The 23,582-nt window shown below is 42.8% G+C and overlaps 1 protein-coding gene across 6 annotated transcripts in view; it reads right to left on the bottom strand.

Annotated features, from left to right (window-relative positions):
* The window catches only part of LOC118234127 (trichohyalin-like), a 106,133-nt gene that overhangs the window by 23,397 nt on the left and 59,154 nt on the right, over positions 1–23,582 (bottom strand). The gene's annotated exons all lie outside the window — the stretch shown is intronic.

The raw sequence follows: 23,582 nt of genomic DNA, 5'->3' as shown, positions 1-23,582 counted from the left end.
TTCATGTCTTACAGGCATATTTGTCATGAGCACATACAGTTGAAGCCAAATGTTTACCTACGCCCAGGCTAAATATAGGCTATTCACAGCTCTGCACATTTCATGTTACCATACATTTCTTTCGGCAAGTCAATTAGGGCATCTACTTTGTTCACATAAGAGGTAATTTTAAACCAATCAATTAGAGACAGATTTATTTCAGCTTTAATTCACTGTATCAGAATTACAGTGGGTCTCTTTAAACAGTTTGGAAGATTCCAGAAATTGATGTAATGACTTTTTAGAAGCTTCTGATTGGTCAATTGTCATAATTAAGAGTTCATTGGGAGTCCATTGGCACCTATGGCTGTATTAAAGGGCCTACCTTTAGAGCCACTGTCTTTTTGCCCTTGATACCATGAGAAAATCCAAGCAACTCAGCCAAGACCTCAGAAAACAAGACCAGGTTAAAACCTAGTATATGGCTGGACCTCACAGTGTTTCCTCTAGGATTTTTTGTTCAGCAGCGGGGGAAAAGGGTTTTGTTGTACCTGACACTTGACTGCAAAACAAACTTTAGAACCTATTTATTGACATCTATGTATTCATACATAATGCCTCTTTGACCCACTACTTACAAAGGGCCTCAGTGGCAAAGTTAGCAGCCTGGCTCTTGTCTACCCATTTAGGGTCCCAGCCTGACAGCCTGTGCTTAGTCTTCGTTTTCTCTCCTCTCTCCTGTCCTCCTCCACTCTCCTCTCCACTCATCTCTTTCTGCCCTCTCTCCTGCTCCACTCTGCTCGTCTGCTCCACTCGCCTCCACTACTCCTGCCTGTCTACTTGTCTAATAGGTTACATTTGAGAATGAGTAACATTAGATAATTCTCTCACAACAGAAATATTTGATCACACAACCAGTAAGAACATTGAAATATTGTAGTAGCCACCACTAACGTTACATATTTTAGAAGGCAAATTTTTTTCTTCGGTAGCATAATTCTATCCTCTGCCCTGTTTGTCACTCTTCCTGAGGAGAAAATGCTGTACTCGCGCTGTTGTTTATTTGGTTGTCATGACACACGTGATCCAGCCGACCAATGCTGTAACTTCCTCACTCACTCACTCACTCACCGACATTCGCGTTTATTGGGCTGGCCCCGCTGTTGCGGTCCAGCCAAAACTGTGCACCTTCACAAGTCAGGTTCCTCCTTCGAAACGATTTCCATACAACTGAAGGTACCACAAGCATCTGTACAAACAATTGTATGCAAATATAAAAATCTTGGTACCATACAGACACTGCATCGTTCAGGAAGGAGGCACAAATTAACTCCCAGGGCTGAACAAACTTTGATCCGAAAGGTTCAAATAAACCCCAAGACCACAACAAAGGAACTGTTGAAGGAGTTGGAGGCATCAGGTACCAAAGTATCTACATCCACCTTTAAGAGAATCCTACATCGCCATGGCCTGAAAGGCTGTCATGCAAGTAAGAAGCCCCTACTCCAAGACCGGCATAAAAAAGCCAGAATGAACTTTGCAGGTGATCACTAGGACGAAGACCTTTTGGAGTATTGTTCTCTGGTCAGATGAAACAAAAATTGAACTGTTTGGCCATAATGATCTGCGCTATGTATGAAGGAAAAAAGGTGAAGCTTTTAATCTGAAAGAACACCATCCCAACTGTGAAGCATGGGGGTGGCAGCATCATGTTGTGGGGGTGTTTTACTGGAAAAGGGACTGGTGCACTTCAGAAAATAAGCTTCATGAGGTTTATCTAGAAATATTGAAGCAAAACCTCAAGACATCAGCTAGAAAGTTAAAACTTGGTCGCAACTGGGTCTTCCAGCAGGACAATGATCCTAAGCTTACCTCCTATGTTGTAACAAAATGGCTTAAAGACAACAAAGTATTGGAGTGGCCATCACAAAGCCCTGACCTAAATCCCATAGAAAATTTGTGGACTGAACTGAAAATGCGTGGCCGAGCAAGGAGGCCCACAAACATGACTGAGTTCTGTCAGGAGAAATGGGGAAAAATAAGAGTATTGTGAGAAGCTTGTGGAAGGCCACCCCAAGTATTTGATTCAAGTTAAGCAATTCATATGCAATGCCACCAAATACTAACAAAGTGTATGTAAACCTCTGGCCCACTGAAAATCTGATATAGTACATAAAAGCTGAAATACATCTGTCTCTTAGCTATTATTTTGAAATGACCTCTTATGGAAATAAAGTAGGTACCCTAATTGACTTAACACAGGAAATGTATGGTAACATGAAATGTGTGGAGTTGTGAAAAATTGAGCTTGAATGTCTTTAGCCTAGGTGTATGTAAACTTTTGGCCTCAACTGTACATGTAAACATATGTAAATGTTTGCTGAAAATACAAAGGCAGACAGGCTCAGTAATGAATGGCTTTGGTAAATTACACTCAATAGGAAATATATGAAAGTGGCCAGTTTTATAGTATTGACATATATTTTGCTGCCATTTATTTCCACACATTACATATTTTTCAAAAGAATTTATAAGCATGCTTTTATTTGCATATGGCACCACCTCCCACTGTCTGGTCAATGCTCCCCAATATGCAACCAGCATTAATGGGCGATCAGATCAAAACATGTTTTGTCTTCTTGGAAACTTGAGGCCTGTTGCTCTGTCTTGATTTTGTGAAGACTACTGACATGTGCTAGAGGGCTTTGTTTATAACATCCCTAGGCAACCCATCACTGTACTTGGCACAACAAGCTAGAGGCTCCTAATATCACTGCTTTCCCAGACAACTTCATCATTAACACTAGAATGGCCAGGGTCATCTGACCATTATTGGATGAGTCCAATGGTCAAATAAATATGGACTCAAAAATGTTACAACCACCCTTCATTACATTTCCTAAATAGGTGTCCTTTAGATTCCTATGTTGTTGAAGTATTAAAAAAACCATTTAGAAAAAAGAATGGAAGTTAACATTTTTACATATGTACTCCTCATCCCCCTCCCTCTCCCCCCGCAAGCTTGTGTACCCCATACCCTACAGTGAGCTTCATGTTTGGGACAAAAACATTTTTTTTCTGTGTATAAAAAAGTGCTGTAATTTCTACAGGGTAGAATAAAAATACCCTTTAAATATCCAGTGACCCTTATTCTACTGTATATCCATTGACCCCTATTCCACTGTATATTCAGTGACCCCAATTCTACTGTATACCCAGTTCCTGTATTCTACTATATATTCAGTTCCCGTATTCTACTGTATATCCAGACCTCCCTACTTCCCTCTGCACTGCCTTGTCTACAGCTGATGCTCCTTATATGCAGGGTGTCCTTTCTCTTGGACACTTAATGGAATTAAAACAGCAGCTGTCTGTTCAGGTGGCCTCTGTAACTAATAATCCAGCCAACCGCCCATTTAAAAGTACAGCACTGCAGATAAATGCGCTTAGTTTATTCACCTTATTTTGGAACTGATTACAGCTCATTGACAGTATCTTGGAAGAAAAACTGACCGTAGTTGGGGCAAGTCTTTACTTCACTGCTTCCGTCACAATGCAGCTCAATTAGAGATCGGTCCCGGCTTTCTTTTATGGTGAATATGGTGTTTTGGATGACACGTGACGAGAGAGACACTTCTCTCTGAACTCCATATCTCAGATTTAACAATGCTGGAAAGCGTATGCCCGTCCTATCCTCCCAATACTGTTTAGATTCCCAGCCTCTCAAAGTGCCGCTTGCCTGAAGGAAAGAAAAAGTAATATAAATTTTTAATATATATTTATTTATTTTTCATTTTTAAGGTTTTAGACAGATTCATTCAAGTGAGTAAGTGAATCACCTTGGCAATTATATTGCCACCCGAGGGGAAAAAGAAAAGATCAGGCCACCATACATTTATCAAATCATGGGGGACTTCATTTGAGTAGTGCCAAGTGTACGGGGTCTCGTTCTTCACGGTGACCGAGTACCCGCCCCCCATGGTTCAAGATCTGGAACACAGAAAGGAAGCTTTACTTCATCAAGCCTTCACAGACAGAACTAAAAGGGGAAACACACACAGTCAGAGCGTAAACATAACAAGAAATACTCTGTTCAGGAATAAACCTAAAGCATTACAAGAGATTGCAGAACTTCAGAGGAGGAAAGAAAATCATTGTTTTACATTATTATTTAGTAATTTATTTAGTTCAAGGGGGAAACAGACTTAGAACAACCTCTCGTTTACAAATGTGATTTGCACATGATGGAACCAAGCTAAAACATTGTGCAAATCGGTAACACTTTATTTGACACCTCGCTTATAATGTCTTCATGATAATGTCATAAGTGCTTCATAATGCTTCATGTCATGTGCCATTATGTGTGTCATAAACTGTCATAAGAATGTTCGACTTTGTCAAGACAGTGGTATGTCATATATATTTTTCAGCGTCATCATGATATACACTACATGGCCAAAAGTATGTGGACACCTGACATCCAACATCTCATCCAAAATTATGGGCATTGACATGGAGATTGTTCACCTTTTGCTGCTATAACAACCTCAGTTCTTCTTGGAAGGCTTTATACTAAATGTTGGAGCATTGCAGGGATTTGCTTCCACTCAGCCAGAAGAGCAATAGTAAGGTTGTGGACTGGTGGGGCGATTAGGCCTGGCTTGCAGTTGGCTTTTGAATTGATCCCAAAGGTGTTGGATGGGGTTGAGGTCAGGGCTCTGTGCAGGCTAGTCATGTTCTTCCACACTGTTCGCAACAAAACCATTTCCATATGGGCCTCACTGTTTGCCCAGGAGCATTGTCATTCTGAAACAGGAAAGGGCCTTTCCCAAACATCGAATTGTCTAGAATGTGACTGTATGCTGTAGCATTACGATTTGCCTTCATTGGAACTAAGGGGCCGAGCCCAAACCATGAAAAACAGCCCCAGGCCAAGGAGTGTCTAGGTACTTTTGGTAACTTCGATAAGTTCCGTGTGAATGTCTACTGTGAAATTTATGCCATTGTCATAAATGTGTTATGACACCAGTTTTGTATGTTACTTTATTTTAACTGGTCACTGTCACGGTAGTGCGTTTTCATGTCAGTCATGTACACAGGAGCATTAATGTCTTTGTATTAGCATGTAATAAAGGTGTAATAACAAATAATGTATGTTACTTTTTTTGAACTAGCCAAGTTGAGTCATGATGCTGTTTTGATGCACAAATGTTGCTGTGGAAATGTGGAGTTCAGTAAAACGATTTTTTTAAATGAATACCAGTATTGGATAGAGTTCATTTCAAAAGAGAAAATGTGGTTATCTTATTTTGAATTTGAAGGCACTGGAAGCCACTTGGGTAAGCTAATAATAATATGAACATTAACAGTAACTATATATATATATATATATATATATATATATATATAGTTTTATTTTTGAGAAAGTAAACTCAAATGTAATTTAAAATCAATGAAAAGTACTGTCAAACATGTACATTGCAACAAAAGGTGTTAGGAAATTTACCATTTATTTATTTATTTATTTTTTATACTTTTAAAAGACCTTTCAAAACAAAATAATATCTAGTTGCCTGGGATAATATCAAACATTAGGTTCTGGTGGCTTTATTTACACATTCGTACATACAGTCCATTTTCTACACTGAATAATTTGATTGGTAAATGCCACGATGAATGCCGTGAAGTGTTACTATGCTAATGAACCACTCTACGCAAATAAAGTGCAATGAAAATTAAATAATAGTTTAACAAAAGCACTGAGGACAAATACTTTTCCCCCTAATTTCCTAAAAAGCGATGGGGACATTTTGCCAGCATAAATTAAATTTATGCTCGGATGTAGATTTTGACAAAAAGACAAAGTTTGCACACTCAATAACAGTTTATTATTTGCACTTTAAGTGACATTTTGTGCTGTGTAGCTCGACTTCAGACACGGAAAAATGTATAGATTTTACAATTCATTTTATTTCCCCGGTGGTTTTTTGGATTAATAGAAAAAAAAAATCTGGAAGGTATAAACTATGCCAAAATGAGACACAGACAGACAGCTTAGTTCCCCCCAATTCTGATGATTAGATGTGTCAACCCAACTGTTAGGATACTGCTCAGCTGTATTCCACATACCTCACGTCCTCCTGTGGTGTATAATCTGTTGCCTTATATCAGCAAAGGGGTTCTATGTTCCAGCACTGCATTCCAGTGGGCATTTAGCGCCCTCTTCTGGCTATGATGAGTGACCACACACCCCTGCATTTAAAATACAAGTAGAGTCAAGTAGAGGCAAACACTTTCTAATAGTGCAGAGCAGAATTGTAGCTTACAGTGACTAAACCTGTGTCTGTAATAACATGAATCTGTATAAGTATTCTGTTTAAATAACAACACCAGTGTCATCAATCATGTTAACTAAAATCTGATTAAACGTTGAAGTCCATAACCCGAGTAAACATCTTAGTCAGTTTTTTTTTGTTGACTTTTTTAAAAACCATTCATGTAAAAGATCTCAAAATGCAGAGAACTGTTTTTTTTTGTTTGTTTGTTTGTTTTTTGAGGGGTTCTAGCATGCAATACCACGTGTTCAGTGTTCAGAGTACTGAAAATTATAAGAAGGGCATTGACTGTTGGAACCCCTGGATTCAGAAAATAAACATATTTTTTAATTAATTCTGACTTGTGTGACTACATATATGCAATAGCATTACGCCACAGCAAACCTTGAGGGTTTAATGAAGTATACGCTATGCCTTATTTAGTCGTCTTTCCATCGTATGTAATAAATATGGTGTTGCATGCTTTATTAACCCCTAAAGGAACACCCTTTTTTAAACACAAGTTTGAAAAATGACATACCTAAAATAAAATCGTTACTTGAATCGTTGTCTTGCCTCCTAGTTTGTCTTAACATTACTCTTTACAGCAATGCTCTATACAATACCAGCAGCAAAGTACCGTTCATAGTACAGTAATATTGCTGATAAAACAAGTTAAATTCTTGTGTGCATTTAATTAATCATAATCATCATTTTGAAGCTTAGTTAGTTAGTTAGTTCAGTCTTTATTATCCCCATGGGGCAATTAGTTCTGCAGCATAGTATACAGTGAATGACAATAAATAACAATAAATAAATACCCACGACAACAGATAAACATTATAAAATAAAATAAATAACAATTCCTGCAGAAATTGTGAAGTGCAGTTGCTGCCAATGCAAATTCGACTTTGTATTGAACAGAATGAACAGTGCTACGAAGTTGCTAAATTGTTCTAGGCAGTTGCTAGGGTGTTTTAGGTGGTATCTAGAGAGTTGCTAGGTCGTAGCTATGGAGGTCTAGATGGTTTCTAGGGAATATCTAGGTGGTGGCAGTTCGCATTCTAGGCAGTTGCTAGGGTGTTCTAGATGGTGGCTAGGGTGTTGCTAGGTGGGTCCTATGGAGTTCTAGGCAGTTGCTAAGGTGTTGCTAGGTGGTTGCTATGGAGTTGTGGACGGTTTCTAGGGTGTTCTAGGTGGTTGCTAGGGTGTTGGTAGGTGGTTGCTATGGAGTTTTAGGTGGTTCCTAGGGTGTTGCTAGGGGGTTGCTATGGAGTTCTAGGTGGTTGCTAGGGTGTTGCTAGGTGTTGCTATGGAGTTTTAGGCAGTTGCTAAAGTGTTGCCAGGTGGTTGCTATGGAGTTCTAGGCAGCTGCTAGGGTGTTCTGGGTGGTTCCTAGGGTGTTGCTAGGTGGTTGCTATGGAGTTTTAGGCGGTTTCTGGGGTGTTGCTAGGTGGTTGCTTTGGAGTTCTAGGCTGTTGCTAGGGTGTTCTAGGTGGTTTCTAGGGTGTTGCTAAGTGGTTGCTATGAGTTCTAGGCAGTTGTTAGGGTGTTGCCAGGTGGTTGCTACGGAGTTCTAGGCAGTTGCTAGGATGTTCCAGGTGGTTGCTAGGGTGTTGCTAGGTGGTTGCTATTGAGTTCTAGGCGGTTGCTAGGGTGTTTCTAGGTGGTTGCTATGGGGTTCTAGGCAGTTGCTATGGCGTTGCTTGATGGTTGCTAAGGAATTCTAGGCAGTTGTTAGTGTGTTCTAGGTGGTTGCTAGCGTATTGCTAGGTGGTTGCTATGGAGATCTTGGCGGTTGCTAAGGTGTTCTAGGTGGTTGCTAGGGTGTTGCTAGATGGTTGCTATAGAGTTCTAGGCAGTTGCTAGCGTGTTGCTAGGTGGTTGCTATGGAGTTCTAGGCGGTTGCTAGGTGGTTGCTATGGACTTTTAGGCCGTTGCTAGGGTGTTGCTCGGTAGTTGCTATGGAGTTCCAGGCAGTTGTTAGGGTTTTGCTAGGAGGTTGCTATGGAGTTCTAGGTAGTTGCTAGGGTGTTCTAGGTAGTTCTTAGCGTGTTGCTAGGTGGTTGCTATTGCGTTCTAGGTGGCTGCTATGGTATTCTTGGCGGTTGCTAGGGTGTTGCTAGGTGTTTGTTATGGAGTTCTATGAGGTTGCTAGGTCTTTACCGAGTCCAATGAGACCACCTATAAATCTCTATGGCTGTGTCCCAAACCGCATACTTCCATGCTCCGAGTGCGCATAGCGAGCATGCCTCCATCTTGGAGTGCGAGTCCAAGCCGAAGTTCGGTAGTGTGGAGCACGGATAAAGTACCCGGATGCGCACTCCGTTTTATCAAAATTTGAAGTGTGCATCCGTGCATGTTCCGACTGAGAAAAATCCCATAATTCATTTCGAGAAAAAATGTTAGAAGAACAACGACCATGGCGGATGACGGACGTGAGGTTGTTCCTCCTGAGGCTTTCTACAAATGTAAGTAATTTATCAACAGTTTGTATGCTAAAATTCTTAAAAGTTTGAAAACATGTGGTACAGCACAATGGGAATATAGCCAGCTGAATAATGTGGCTAACCGGAGCTACCAATCTCCAGTTCGTTAACTAGCTATCTTGCTATCCATACAAAGGCAATAATAGTAGCGATTTAGCTAGACGGACGTGAATATTATTAAACTAATATTCATAATATTTATTACGAATTTATTCCCATGTGCTCTTACTTGCTACCTGGCTGGATATCGACCCACTTAGCTAGAATTACACTTTAAGAAAGTATTCTATATTACTGTGTTTTTTTTTTTGGTTCTACCATGTCAAAGTTTCAGCCTAAAACCGGTTAAAGTGGTACGCCTGTCATATGATACCACGAAAGACATCCCAGCACCACTCCATCATATTCAAGGGAGAATTCATAGTTAGTAAACAAGAAAACTGAAGTGAGCCTCACCCTTGTTCTTGGGTTTAGTAAACTGATTGTACAGGCAAAGATGTTATTATTGAGAAATCATTTAAAGTGCATGGAAGTAGGACAGCACATGCGATATATATTGCGATTAACATTTTTAATTAATGAATTTATTTATTTATTTATTTTTATTTCATTAACAGCACTTGAATGTATGTACATATGGATAATATAAAATGTAGAATGACATTTGTTAAATGCCGCAATACTGAGCCCAAGATAAATTTCCCTAAGGGGACAATAAAGTATATCATATCGTATCATCACCTGGTTTTCCATATGTGACACTAGGGACAGATGATGACACAAGATCCCTTGTGCTTTGGCGGCGGGACAATGAGGCCCTCTTCACGGGCAAAAGAAATGCCGCCAAGGGAGAATGGGAGTAAGTACTTATGAAATAAATATATAATTACAATCTGATTAGATAATTTGTTTGTTTTTTCTTATATCCGGAATTGTTTCTGTTGCAGGCAGTTTATCAGTAACACAGGCCTGCAAAGGAGGGTATCGGCTGCCCAAGCGAAGAAAAAATGGGAAAACCTGAAAAAAAGTAAGGTAAGGTACGTATCTGTAATGTGTACATATGAAGTTTGACATGGTCAGTATTTCAAAAAGAGAATCTGTTTCAATGAATTTTGTGGATATAATGATGATCGATTATATTTCGTCATAATGTACGTTTGCTTGTTTACTTTATGTAGTTAGTAAAATTTGAAAGACATTTGTGGTCAGTATACCATTGCTTGTATCTTTAGGTGCTAAAGAACCCCCCACAGGGGTCAGCACTGAAGGGGGTGAGACCACTGCTGCATCCTGGTGGTGGTTTGCCATGATGGATGAGGCAATCGGGGGGAGGCCGTCCATTACGCCTCCTGTCCTGATTGCCTCCGCCAGTGGTGAAGGGGATGCAGTGGTGGTCTCCCCTCAAAGCAGAAGGCAGGAAAGGGCAGGCGGCAGCAGGAAACGGAGGAACTCCGACCTGTTGGAGTTCCTCCAGAGGCAGGCTGAGGTGGAGGAGGAGAGAGAGAGGGAGGCACTAGAGAGGGAGAGGCAGAGGGAAGTGGAAGCCTTGCAGAGGGAGGAGAGGAGAGAAGCCCTTGAGAGAGAGGAGAGGAGGGAGTTTCTGGGCCACTTTCTGGCCGTGTTTGAAAAATATGCAAATAAATAATTATTTTAAGCAGCTGTGTTAGTTTTGTCATTATTACACGGCTAAATTACATACTATACTTGCTGTAAACCTCTGTCCTCATAGAAGTAATTTAATCTGTTTTTCATGTTACACAAGTACAGCTTTTTATCAAATATCAGTGGTTTGCGTGTCGAGTGGCAACCAAAAAAAAGGTAAATTCTAAAAGTTTTTAAATTGCTAATTAAAAGATGTGTAACTTCTGATAAGCAACAAGTATTTAAATGAACAGATTACCATACTTAATTGGTCACAATCAAGTGAACTGTTAAAAACAATTTAATTATTGTGAAGAGAAAGAGGGACATGGACATGGATGGAGAGATGGAACAACATTTACAGACAATAAGCTATATGGCAAAAAAAAAGTATGTAGCAAATAATGCGCTACAGGGAAGGTACTATAAAAAATTTAGAAAAAAATTAGCAAATTGAAAAAAACACATTTTATGCTACATCAGAGCGCCAATAAATGTGGTCTTGCAGACCAGCAGGACACACATCTGGGGCTGACACCTCCTCCGCCAGTCTTGCCCTCAGGTGTTGTCCCGGCATCTCCCCCCTAAGGATGGGTACTGGGTCAGGGTCATTTTCTGACAGTGGTCTTCTGTCTTCCTCCAGGACATCGTCAGCAGCCAGGCAGACATTGTGAAGGATAGCGCAGGCTGCAATAACCTTCGGTGCAAATGAAGGGTGCACCTCCAGGGATGAAAAGAAGATGCTCCTCCATCTGGACTTCATCAGTCCAAAAGCTCGCTCAATTATGGAGCGAGCTTTGGACTGATTCCGGTTAAAGCGGGCCTCCACCGGCCCCTGTACAGGCTCCCTGTAGAGGGTTATGAGGTGGATTGGATCCTCCAAGCAGGGATACCCTCCATCACCAAGCAGCATGTATCCACGGGGAGGATACAGCTGCTGTACATATATGGGGCTGTTCCGCAGGACCCGTGAGTCATGAACAGACCCCGGGAAACCCACAAAGACATCCAGGAATTTCCCGGAGGAGTCACAGACAGCCTGCAGGATAATTGATGGAAACAATTTCCTGTTGATATAGCACTGTCTAGTGACTCCTCCAGGTGGCTTCAATCGTATGTGGCACCCATCAATGGCTCCCACAGCCTTCCTGAATGCTGAATGTCCTGCCAGCCGACAGAACCCCTCTCCAATGGCTTCCAGGTCTCCTGTTTCAGGGAGGTGTATGACTCTCGGCAGGATGGAAACAGAGACTGTAAAAAATAATCAGGTCATCTGCAATGGCATGGACCATCCTGTGTACTGTGCTGCGTGGGACAGCAAACACCTCTGACACCACACGGTAGGATGTCCCACAGGCCAGCCAGTACACAAAGGTGAGGACATCTAGTGTGTAGCCCCAGCCATGGTCCCTCATGTTGGGGAGCATTCTCAAGAGACTCCGGATTGCCCGTCTGGACAAACGAAAGTCTGGCCGGAGATCCTAGTCCTCATCAAAAAATTTTGTGAGGATCGGGACACTGACATTAATCCTGCCATACCTTGCAAGGCTTTCTCCCTAGAGATAAATTGACAAAGTAAATAAATACTTTACGTTACTTTAAGGGGTCGGTCTTCTTTTTGTTTAGTACTGACAGTGGTGCAGATTGGAAATTTAAATTATGTAATTCTTGAAACGGTACATGATGAAGAGTTTGTATATAAGTGAAGTGATAGAGTGAATGAGTAACACAATATGTGAGGTAAATGTTAGTTTTTTGTAAGTTTAAGCATATGTAATGTGAACCAGTGTAGCTAGCTAGCTGGCTATATTGACTACCTACATCGGTGCTGGCAAGCGCAATCCTTCTCAGTAATGCTCGTCTCCTTGCTGCCGCTCTCCGGATAGCCTGCCTTCGTCGGATCCCGTTTTCGATCAGTCGCTGTCTCCTCACCACAGCCAATCTTTTCCCCGTTTCATGTGAAATGTACCACCCCATGAAAACTAGCATGACCATCACGAACATAACGGGCTCCATTTCTGTCGCCTAACTTACTGCATACCCAGTTGTTCACGCGCTGGTAAACAGCGCGAAAATAATGAAAACACAACACATGATTGTTTACAGTGCAATTGCAACTTTATTATGGGGTAGATTGTTCACTGAAAAACGTCGCCATCCGGTTCTGTTCTGACATACAAACGCTAGCAAAAATGGAGAATTCAATTTAACGGATGAGCTATGCCGATTAAATGTTGCTGATAACTGGTTATATCAGAGTATTTCGGTAACACAGCCTACTTATACAGTACCAATTCAGCTAGCGAACTAACGAATTAACATTATTCCCCTCAGGTTTACCATCTAAATTTCTCCGATAGTTACAGCTAAGATTAAGTGTCCCGTCTTGTGTATTTCAGGTTAATTGAAAAAGGCTCGTCCCTACTAGCATTTCTAGCGATCCGTTACATATTCAGTTGTCACCCGAGTCGCAGGAAGCAAAATAGCCATTAGGAGTACAGTTGGAAACTGTGAAGCGGCATTTGTACCAATGTACTTAATAATGGTCGCGATTAAGGAATTCCAAGCGTGTTCCTAGTCGATATCGTAAAAGAGGTCGTATCAATATAACTAAAATGTATATGTATTAAGTTTTTTTTTTCCATTTAGACAGTTATGTGTAATTCTTTACAGGACTTGCATTTAAATAGGTAACGGCGTCAAGTCCGCTTGAGTAAATACGAAATAAATACGGTATGAAATAAATGCTCTCACGTTATTCCCCTCAGGTTTACTACCGGAATTTCACTGATCGTTTCGGCAAAGGTTAAAGGTTATGTCCAGATGTCCTCACGAAGTGCATCCCACACATTTAACCGTTTCTTCCATGGTTCGGAGTGCATAGTCCCAAGCGTTGCCTGGAGTGCATATTCCGGAGCACGGTAGTGTGGAGCATGGAAGTATGCGGTTTGGGACCTGTGTGGGACACAGCCTATGACAAAAGGTTCAAAAGTTATGAAATATCAAACATCGGCCAATCAGGAAAAGGGTGGGGATCATTTTCACCAATGAACAAAAGACTATCTACGACGTCCAATGAGGCATCCCACAATATGTGGGCAATTTTGCCCCATAGACATGAATTGTGGAATGTTCAAATCCAGGGAGAGACCGGAGTACAGCGGATAGAAGACAGAGCATTGTGACATCACAAGGGTGAGAAGACAGAGCATTGTGACATCACAAGGCTGCACATTCCGCCATTCATTCTCTATGGGGAAAAATTGACCATAAAAATTCAAATTTTTCAAAAACCGTGCAACGAATCTTTCCACAAAGTAATAGCACACCATTCCCGATGAAGCCGCTCGATTTGACATATTGCACGTGTATGTGGTACGAAATCTTTGTTGTACGTCGCTCTGGATAAGAGCGTCTGCCAAATGCCTGTAATGTAATGTAATGTAATGAAAACTCTGGGAGGGTAGCGGTCCAAAAAATGGGTGGAAAGAATAATAATAATAATAATAATAATAATAATAATAATAATATGTGCAATAATAGTAGTGTGATTGCCTAAGGCAACCACATCTAAATACATAATAAATAACTTATTACTATAACTATAAGCTTACTGCATACTATTATAACAACCACTGTCTCTTCAAATAGCTCTCATTCCTCACGCACCAATCACAAGCCAGTACCCATTGTTGTTAGGCGGAAACTTCTATCGAGTCATCTCTGCCTAACAATATCATTGCACTGAATATTGCAGTTCTCGCCCAATGCACGCTGGCATAGGCTCCACAACCCCCCGCGACCTTGCTCAGGATAAGCGGGTATAGATAATGGATGGATACGATATGAGTACAATTTCCTGTAAAACAAAATGCGGACTTACAGTGTGCTTTGGTTTAACTGGTTTAATTGTTGAAGACTCGGTAATTATGAATGAAAAGGGGAATGAAGTAAAAATTTGAAGTAAAAATTCATAGAGGCTATAGGCTAAATATTTTCCGAGTAATAATATTTACAAAGTTCAGGGAATTAAAATTAATTTGCCACACCACGATATATAATTGCACATAATCAGTTGTTTTAAAAATAATAATCAGTAAATCATCAATCCAAGCTGGCAGCTTCTACAGATGTAGAAATCGAAAGTAACTTGTTGCGACATTTTGTCGACAAGAGAAGTTGTGCCTTTAAAACGAAGGTACGGTGAAATTCTAAGAAAGTAATTAAACATAGAATGTAACTATTGTCAACGACGTATTTTTAAAATGAAAGATGATCCTATTCCTATATAGGCTACACTATTCTTAGGTTGTATTTCACAAAATATATCTCGTTTCTTTCACTTTCATTTTTCAAATACTTTTTTATTTTTATGTCAGTGCATTTTACCCTGCTTGCCACATTTGTCCGATATTCTCTCGCACGTTATGAAGGCTGTCCTGGCTGCATTTCGTCTCAGTAGTTAGCTGTATTTTAAAACGATTACGTTGGCGATATAACTCACCCATTGTCTTGAAGTAATTTCTCAAGAAGCAGCAAACATGGTTTCTGTTGTAATCTGTATTGGTATCTGTTTGCTGTTAGTGTTTGTTTTGTGTTTATTGTTTTTCACATCCTCCGTCCCAGTGTTTTCGTTCTCCCGGTCACTTGTCTCCCCAGTGCCGTTTCTGTGTCTGTGTCTGTGTTCCCTGAGCTGAATGGTAAATGGACTGCATTTATATAGCACTTTCATCCGAAGCACTTTACAATTGATGCCTCTCATTCGCCAGAGCAATTAGGGGTTAGGTGTCTTGCTCAAGGACACTTCGACACGCCCAGGGCGGGGTTTGAACCGACAACCCTCCGACTGCCAGACAATCGGTCTTACCTCCTGAGCTATGTCGCCCCTAAGAAAGGAGTTCCTAGCTGGGCTTGAACCTAGGACCATGTGTTCCCAAGACTGTAACCTTACCCACTAGGCCAGAGGCGGACTGAGCTGCTTCTCTCCCCTGTATTTGCGTGATTTCACTATTTGGGTGGTTCCGGGTTTTCGTGGTTTCCCCCCTTCTTTCCAGTCTCGTTTTACTTACTTCCTGCTTATATCTAGTTTTACTAATTTCTACTAATCCTTACTTATCTATAGATTGTAAAGTACTAACCTCATTAATATACTAACATTTGAATATTACTAATGGACTAACAAACACTAGTTTTGGGTTTTTGATAGTTTAGATCACTATACTAATACATTAACCATTCTCCCCTTTTCCATGCTGCGCTGTAGCCCCGCCCCTTTTCTTTCTAGTCTGCCCTAATGCTGAGTTCTGCAATTGCCTGCACCTGTCTCTTGCTCTAACTGCACCTCTCTCTCTCTGCACGTGTTTTACCTGCTAAACCCAGGCCGTCTGTTATCATTGTTGTCTATGTGATTCCAGTCCGCGTTTTGTCAGTCCCCTGTCATTTAATTAGTTATCCTAATGTTCTTCACCTGGATGTTGTTTGTTACTCCGCCCTCACTCACGTAATCCCTCCTTGATTGTTACCTTCCCCAGTGTATAAATGTCAGTCTTTTCCACCAGCTTCCTGTCAGAATGTTGATCATATTCACTGTGCTGATGTTTTGTAAGCCTTTGTTTATTGAGATTCCTGAGATGCCCTTTCCATTCGACTTCAAGTTTGCCTGCCCCTTTTGTTTGATTGCATTCTGGTTTGACCTTCGCTTTGTTTTCACTTCTTTTGCCTGTTCCTTTGTACCTTTGCCTATCTGATCTCCTGTTTTTTTTATTTTTTGCCTGTTTACCACTTCTTTTGGAAACTCAATTTTGTACCGTCCTCTCTCTGATTACCTGGTTTTGAACTTGGATTGAATAAAGACAACGTTTTTTGGATTTCCCTGGTCTGTGTTTGGGTCCTTACACAGAACGTAACAGTTTCTCATTGTTTTGACTATTTAGTGGATCGAAGTTGTAATACAGCCGAAATTGTGATTTGACTTCTAAGTTTTATACTCTTTATCTTCATAGTCGGTGCCTGTCACAATTTTATAACCCATAATTCCACACAGAATCCACGGAATGCCGACTCTGAACCAGGCCTTATCACCTAACATCAGTGCCCAACCTCACTAATGCTCTTATGCCTGAATGTAAGCGAATCCCCACAGCCATGTTCCAAAATCTGCTGGGAAGCCATCCCAGAGGACTGGTGGATGTTATAGCAGCAAAGGGATGTCCGACTCCATATTAATCCCCATGGTTTTGGAACAAGCAAATATGGGTGTAAGTGAACAGTACTGTTTTAATACGGTGTAGGTGCACAGTACTGTTTTTATACTAAGTCGGTGCACAGTACTGTTTTAATACTGTGTTTGTGCACAGTACAGTTTTAACACTATGTAGGAGCACAGTACTGTTTTAATACTGTGTAGGTGCACAGTTCTGTTTTAATACTATGTAGGTGCACAGTTCTGTTTTAATACTGTGTAGGTGCACAGTACTGTTTTAATACTGTGTAAGTGTTCAGTACTGTTTTAATACTGTGTAAGTGAACATTACTGTTTTAATACTGTGTAGGAGCACAGTACTGTTTTAATATTGTGTTTGTGCACAGTACAGTTTTAATGCTGTGTAGATGCACAGTACAGTTTTAACACTATGTAGGAGCACAGTACTGTTTTAATACTGTGTTTGTGCACAGTACAGTTTTAATGCTGTGTAGATGCACAGTACAGTTTTAACACTATGTAGGAGCACAGTACTGTTTTAATACTGTGTAAATGGTGTATGATGATTATAATTATTACTGTTAAGCAAGCGCGATAAAATAATTGCTTACGTCGGCGAACGCATTCGCCACACTGACGCTGTTAAACTGGCTCACCAATTCACCTGAGCCAGCCTTAGATGGAAATTACGCACAGCCAATTGTTTCTAAATGGTGCAAACAGCCACTGTCAAACACAAACCAGTGCTAGCTTAGCTGCCAGGTAAGTCTACACGCTACCCAATTTAAAACATAGCTTTCAGATACAAGGAAAGGTTTCAAGCACACGCTGGTCTCTAGCTGGGCGTTGCTTTTGATGCAAACACGAGTGCACAATAATGAATGAAGGAGGTGCCATGATTAAAGAACGGAGAGACATTCTCTGATTGTTAGTGTGGTAAGCAGTGCCCTAATGCCATTCCGGTTACACAAACACTTTCATTTATTTGTAATTTATGGTAAATGAAAAATGACTGAGTCTATGCCTATGTGTTTCTCCGAGCTAGAATGTACAGACGAGTCACAAATTCAAGGAAAAAAACAACATAAAGTGTCTTAGTATGGTGTTGGGCCAGCATGAGCAGCCAGAACAGCTTCAGTGCGCCTTGGCATAGATTCTACAAGTCTCTGGAACTCTACTGGAGGGATGGAACACCATTCTTCCAAAAGATATTCCCTCATTTGGTGTTTTGATGATGGTGGTGAAGAATGCTGTCTAACACATCGGTCCAAAATCTCCCATAAGTGTTCAATTCGGTTGTGATCTGGTGACTGCGAAGGCTGTAGCATATGATTGTCACATAATTTTCATGCTAATTAAACCATTCAGTGACCATTTGTGCACTGTGGATGGGGGCATTGTCATCCTGGAAGAGACCACTCCCATCAGGATAGAAAAGTTTCATCATGGGATAAAAATGAGCACTCAAGAATACATTTTTATTTTTTATTTGCAGTGACCCTTCCCTCTAAGGGAACAAATTGACCCAAACCATGACAGGAAAATGCCCCCCACTGCACAACAGAGCCACTGGACCCCCTCACCATAGGGGTCAAGCATTCAGGCCTGTACTGTTCTCTTGGTGTACGCTACACATGCACTAGCCCTCTTGTCAAGAATATGGTGAAGGATGACTCATCTGACCATGTCACTTTTCTCCACATCTCTGTAGGCCAGTGCCTATGGATTTTACACCCCTGAACTCTCAAATGTGCATTAGTTTTTGTAATGAGGAGTTTATGCACTGAAACCCAGCTATAATATCCCTCTCTGTGTAGTTGTAGACAGACTGTTTTTGCTGACACTGTCTGATCACGTCCTGCATTGACATTCTCACTCTCCTGAGCAAGAGTTGCTCTTTTGTTTTTTTCTTACATATCGTACTATTGCACAAGCGTCATGTTCAATGAATGTACTCTTTCCACCACAATTTCTGACCCTATTTACTGTCTTTCCCATAGATCTTTTCCTAAATGCAGATGTCACTTTAGTCACTGTTCCCATTGAAACACTAGCCAGCTGAGCAGTTTTTTTGACTGAAGCTCCTGCCATCTGTGCCCCAGTAGTGAACCCTCTTTTAAGTCACTTAAATCTTTTCTATTTGCCATCTTGATCCAAAATTGAGGTCAGCTGGGCCTGCTCAGCATTGTTATACATGCTACAGAGCATGATAGGATACTAAATGCTTAATTGTACCATACAGCACGCCTGTATGGAAACATCTGCATTTAGTTATATTTCTCCACTGATTTATTCGGGTTTTTCCTTTAATTTGTCACCCGTCTGTATATATACAGTTTGCTCATGATGTTTGGGACAAAGACGTATTTTTTCTTGATTTGACTCCACTATTTTGCATTTGTAATCCAACAGTTCACATGTGGTTAAAGTGCAGATTCTAAGTTTTTATGAAAGCGCTGAAGGTTTTTCGAAACCTTTTATGAAGGTACTTTTATACACTTTGGTTTCACCATGTACAAATTACAGCACTTTTATATAGCTCCCCATTTCAAGGTACCATACTGTTTGGGACATATTAATGTGCAAATGAAAGTAGTCATTGTGGTAGGGTGGGCGTGGTTTTGCGTTGGCTGCAGAGAGAGAGAGTGGGCGGGGCGGCTCTCGGAACTCTGCGCCACAGCTGTTGGGGATTATTAATCAGCACTGATGGTTAATTGTTTGATTAATGAACAATGTGCTGATTACCTCGAGAGTGAGCCTGGACGCTTAAAAGCCGGTCTACAGAGACAGAAAGGACGGACTGGAGACGGAGGAAGGGCTGATGGATGGTCAGCCGGGAATTGTGTGTCTGTGTACCAAACAAAAAGCCGCTTGGCGGCAGTAAAAATAAAAGACGCATTCGCTTCCAAAAATAAACTCTCGTCTCTTCCATCTCTGACACGAGCGGTGGCACGCAGTTTGCTACAGTGGTGGCCCGTGCGGGGGAGACGGCAGGAAGAGAAAGAGAGAGAGAGAGAGAGGAGGTCAGCAATGGATCCAAACAGGAGCGAGACGGCGCAGCCTCTCGTAGCGCTGGCGCGGATGCTGGAGGGGATGGCACAAATGCAGGAGCGGCAGGCGGCCGTACACGCAGAGCAGATGGAGGCTCTGCGTGCACAAGCCTCCCTCCAGACACAGGCGCTGCGACAACTGGCTGCCTCCGGGGAAACAAGGTCCCGGGACCCGTCGTCCCGATCCCCTCTCCGGATCCACCTACCCAAAATGACCGCCGACGATGACATCCAGGCGTTCGTGGAGAGTTTTGAGGTGGCAGCGGAGGCATGCCAGTGGCCCCACGAGGAGTGGGTAGTACACCTCCTGCCCCTCTTAACTGGGGAAGCCCAACAGGCGGCGCACGGGCTGCCGCCCGGAGCCCGGGCAGATTACAAGACGGTGAAGAGGGCGATCCTGGACCGACTGGGCTGCAGCCCGGAGAATTACCGGCGCTGGTTACGGACGGCAAACCTGGTGGCGGAGGACCGTCCCTTCGCATACGCCCAAAGGCTAACCCACATGGCCCGGCGTTGGCTGCAGCCGGAGATCCGGTCCGCCGGGGGTGTGGTGGAGCAGGTCATCTTGGAACAGTTCCTGGAAGGATTGCTGGAGGGAACGGCCAATTGGGTGCACTGCCATCACTCGACCAACCTAGAGGGGGCGGTCACCCTGGCGGAGGACCACCTAGCGCTATACCCCAGCTCCCAGCAGCAAGCACGGCCGGAGACCCCCTCCTCGTACTAGCCCCTCCCCTGTCCCCAGGGCTCTGGCCCCTCCCTTCCCTCAAACTAATCCCCCCTTTTTTCCGATTCCCTCTCCAGGTCCAGACTCAGTGGCGGGGGGCTCCAGCTCGCAGAGGGCGCCTCAGACGCTCGGACCGGGGTGTTGGCGGTGCGGACAGCCGGGTCACCTGCGCCACGATTGTCCAACTTTGGAGGTGGGGCAGGTGGTCCGGGTGGTCGGGCCGCCCGCTTCCGCTCCCGATCAGGAGAGAGCGTACTGCATCCTGGTAAGGGTGCAAGGGAGTGAACACCGGGCGCTGTTGGATTCAGGGGCTATGCAGTCCCTGATCCAGCAAAACCTGGTTCGAACCGAGGCATTAGTAAAGGCACCCTGGGTTTCCATTCGGTGTGTGCATGGAGATGTGCACAAGTATCCGGTAGTACCCGTGGAAATTTCTTACCAGGGAAAAACGCATATCATGAAGGCTGCGGTTAGCTCCCGGCTTGTGCATCCCCTAATCTTGGGTACTGATTGGGCGGGGTTTAGGGAGATTTCTAGAAACATGCTGGGGGTGCAATCACGACCGATAGGGAGGTATGACGTGTGTGCTGTTGACGGTGGTGACGCAGGGCAGTCCGACACGGCCGGGGCGGGGAGGGACCCAGACGAGCCTCCGGTTGAGACTCCCCGGGGTCCTGTATTCCAACCCGCGGAGGATTTCCCACTCGAGCAGTCTCGGGACGACACCTTACGCTTTGCCTATGACCAAGTGATGCGTATTGATCGTCAGCAGGTGCGCCCCGATGCAGTACTCTCGCACCCTTATTTTTCTGTTATATTCGCAAACTGTCCCAGCGAGAGGCGAGGTACAGCACGGTAGAAAAGGATGCCTCGCCATCCGGTGGGCGGTCGGGTCCCTGCGCTACTACCTGCTGGGTCGCCCATTCACCCTCTGTTCGGACCACGCTCCCCTCCAATGGCTCCACCGCATGAAGGATACCAACCCGCAAATCACCCGTTGGTATCTGGCTCTACAGCCCTTTAATTTCAAGGTGGTTCATAGACCGGGGGCGCAGATTGTGGTGGCGGACTTCCTCTCTCGCCCCGAAGGGGGTGGGGGGGGGGTCGGTCATCAGCCGGATGGGTCCCCGGCCTAAGTCGGGCGGTGGGGGTATGTGGTAGGGTGGGCGTGGTTTTGCGTTGGCTGCAGAGAGAGAGAGTGGGCGGGGCGGCTCTCAGAACTCTGCGCCACAGCTGTTGGGGATTATTAATCAGCACTGATGGTTAATTGTTTGATTAATGAACAATGTGCTGATTACCTCGACAGTGAGCCTGGACGCTTAAAAAGCCGGTCTACAGAGACGGAAAGGACGGACTGGAGACGGAGGAAGGGCTGACGGACGGTCAGCCGGGAATTGTGTGTCTGTGTACCAAACAAAAAGCCGCGTGGCATTAAATGAAAGTAAATAACACTTAATATTTGTTAGCATATCCCTTGCTTGCAATAACTGCATCAAACCTGCGACCCATTGACATCACCAAACTGTTGCATTCTTTAGTGATACTTTTCCAGGCTTTTACTGCAGCCTCTTTCAGTTGTTGTTTGTTTTTGGGGTTTTTTTCCCTTCAATCTCCTCTTCAGGAGGTGAAATACATGCTCAATTGGGTTAAGGTCTGGTGATTGACTTGGCCAGTCTAAAACCTTCCACTTTTTCTCACTAATGAAGTCCTTTGTTGTGTTGGCAGTGTGTTTTGGGTCATTGTGTTTTGGGTCATGGTCACTGCATGATGAAGTTCCTCCCAATTAGTTTGGACGCATTTCTCCGTAAGTTGGGAGACAGAATGTTTTTGTAGACTTCTGAATTCATCCTGCTGCTACCATCATGGGTTACATCATCAATAAAGATTAGTGAGCCCACTCCAGAAGCAGCCATGCAAGCCCAAGCCATGACACTTCCTCCACCGTGCTTCACAGATGAGCTTGTATGTTTTAGATCATGAGCATATCCCTTCTTTCGCCACACTTTGGCCTTTCGGTCACTTCGGTAGCGGTTAATCTTGGTCTCATCAGTCCATAAAACTTTGTTCCAGAACTTTTGTGGCTCATCTCTGTACATCTTTGCAAATTGTAATCTAGCCTTCCGATTCTTATTACTGATGAGTGGTTTGCATCTTGTGGTATAGCCTCTATATTGCTGCTCTCTACGTCTTCTTCAAACGGTTGATTGAGATACCTTCACCCCTGTCCTGTGGAGATTGTTTGTGATGTCACTGACTGATGTTTTTGGGTTTTTCTTCACAGCTCTGAATGACTGAACAGAATGTTTCTGTCATCAACTGCTGTTGTTTTCCTTGGTCAACCTGTTCAATGTCTGTTGCTCAGTACGCCAGCAGTTTCTTTCTTTCTTTTTCAGGACATTCCAAGTTTTTGTACAAGCTATCCCCAATGCTTGTGCAATGGCTCTGGTTGATTTCCCCTCTTTTCGAAGCTTCAAAATGGCTTGCTTTTCTCCCAAAGACAGCTCTCTGGTCTTCATGTTAGTTTATCTTTTACAACACAAATGCAGTCTTCACAGGCAACACCCAAGGCTAAAACCAAGAGTAGACATTCAGCACTATTTATTGTTTAACCAATCAATCTAACAGGACACATCTGGGCAACAAGAAACACCTGTCAGTCACATGTTCCAATAATTTTGCTCACCTAACAATTGGGTTGTCTGATACAAAAGGTGATATGTTCTAAGTTGTTTAATAAATCTAGATAAAAATACCAGGAAATAAAAGCTGAAATTCAGATCTGTCATCTCATGTACATCTTTTGACCTTAAACTCAATTGTCTTCAGTGTACAGCAAAAACAAATAAATTGACCTTGCTGTTCCAATCCTTTTGGAGGGGACTGTATGTTGATCACACCTGGATGAAACAACTGGCGTAATTTGTAATTATTTTAACTCCGACATTCTCGGACACACGGCACAGGCACGAGGCTGCGTTGCAGTAAATAATAAACCGGAAAGAGAAAGGGAAAAGGGAGGCATTTTTAAAACCTTTAACCTTATCAGAGAGACTCATCTCTTCAGACTACCTGGACTAATTAACTATCACCACTCTGCAGGGGACTCCGGGATCATTTTTAAATCCCCCTATTTCACGCTACACATGTACATCCTGTGGCACTTTCATGTTGCATGTACCT

This window comes from Anguilla anguilla, chromosome 8, assembly GCF_013347855.1.
Source record: "Anguilla anguilla isolate fAngAng1 chromosome 8, fAngAng1.pri, whole genome shotgun sequence".
Classification (NCBI taxonomy): domain Eukaryota; kingdom Metazoa; phylum Chordata; class Actinopteri; order Anguilliformes; family Anguillidae; genus Anguilla; species Anguilla anguilla.
Note: the sequence above shows the minus strand (reverse complement) of the source record. Positions and strands in the feature narration are given on the sequence as shown.